At 45.9% G+C, this 1,601-nt stretch overlaps 1 pseudogene; it reads left to right on the top strand.

Annotated features, from left to right (window-relative positions):
* Positions 1-362: 362 nt before the first annotated feature.
* Positions 363-481, top strand: LOC136649949 (5S ribosomal RNA; annotated as a pseudogene).
* Positions 482-1,601: the final 1,120 nt, after the last annotated feature.

Raw genomic sequence — 1,601 nt, 5'->3', positions numbered from 1 at the left:
CCAAATCTAAACCCCCTTTCCTCCACAATCCTGGATCCATCTGGGCTTGCACCAGCTGTAGATCTGGCACAGGTCCAAGCAGACCCAGTTGCCTTGTATAGGCCTACCTCAGCACAAGTGAACAAATGTTCCCTTATCCTGAAGAGACTTCCAGAGGCCAAACTCCTCCATGGAATACAGTGAATGCAAAACTCCTCAGGGAGTTATTTAGGATTGGGCTGCCCAACTGAAATCCTATGCACACTTATTTGGAGGTGAGCTCAATGGAACGTGTGTCTGAATAAGCATGAACTGGATTGGGTAAATTATCTGGAGCGTCTGCATAATGTGTGAAAGCACATGTGCCTGAACACTGCAGCGCATCATGCAGCACTGTTACCCTGCACGTGCCTGATCTTGTCTGATCTCGGAAGCTAAGTAGGGTCAGGTCTGGTTAGTACTTGGATGGGAGACTGCCTGGGAATACCGGGTGCTGTAGGCTTATATCATAGTCTTTCGAGACTGAAGGTTGCCAACCATCATGCAGCACACAACCCATCTTCTCACACCCCACAGTTGTTGGAATTCATTCTGAGAATTATATTATATTATATTATATTATATTACAGAAGAGTATGGAAATGCATAAGATTATCTCGGTTTTCAGTGGTGAAATGCTGAAAGGTAGGCATTGCTATAAATGCTGAAAGGTAGGCATTGGTCAGTCTGTGGAACTCCTTGCCACAGGATGTGGTGCTGGCGTCTAGCCTAGACGCCTTTAAAAGGGGATTGGATGAGTTTCTGGAGGAAAAATCCATTATGGGGTACAAGCCATGATGTGTATGCGCAACCTCCTGATTTTAGGAATGGGTTAAGTCAGAATGCCAGATGTAGGGGAGAGCACCAGGACGAGGTCTCTTGTTATCTGGTGTGCTCCCTGGGGCATTTGGTGGGCCGCTGTGAGATACAGGAAGCTGGACTAGATGGGCCTATGGCCTGATCCAGTGGGGCTGTTCTTATGTTCTTATGTTCTTATACGGTTTGGCAGGCCTGGGAAATATGAAGGGTGGAGCTATGCCCAATTAACATTTTACAGCATTTTGTACTAATGATTGTATTACATAAAGAGATTAATTGCTGAGACGGCTGGAATTTTGTCAGTTTTATTGGCTGCGGCGATGGGCATTGTGCTTGCTTTTTTTTGTCCTGCAATGGAAAGGGCCTCCCCTCCCTTCACCACCTCCCCAACCCAGCCCTGCCCTGTGCTGAGAGGGTTAATCGAGATGAGTGACAGCCTTTCTGCATGATTTACAACTTGGAACCCTGTAGTGAAACCAGTGCTTGATGGATGATCCTGAAAGACGGAGACTAACCATAAATCATGTCTTTGAATCATTGACAAAGATAAAGGAGGGGAAGAAAAGGCACTGGCATTGACATTCATTCTCCCAATAATGTACATTGACTAGTTACAATACAGAACCTTAATTAAAAAAAGACGACTCTGGAGTCGTCACCTCGGTGGGCAGGGAGTGCTACTGTGGACATGCTCTCTTCCACTGCAAATAAAAGTTCACCAGAAAGCCTGAAACATTTGTCAAAGAGAAATGGGAAACCGGGTG

This window comes from Tiliqua scincoides, chromosome 4, assembly GCF_035046505.1.
Source record: "Tiliqua scincoides isolate rTilSci1 chromosome 4, rTilSci1.hap2, whole genome shotgun sequence".
Lineage (NCBI taxonomy): Eukaryota > Metazoa > Chordata > Lepidosauria > Squamata > Scincidae > Tiliqua > Tiliqua scincoides.
This window is presented reverse-complemented; position numbering and strand designations above follow the sequence as displayed.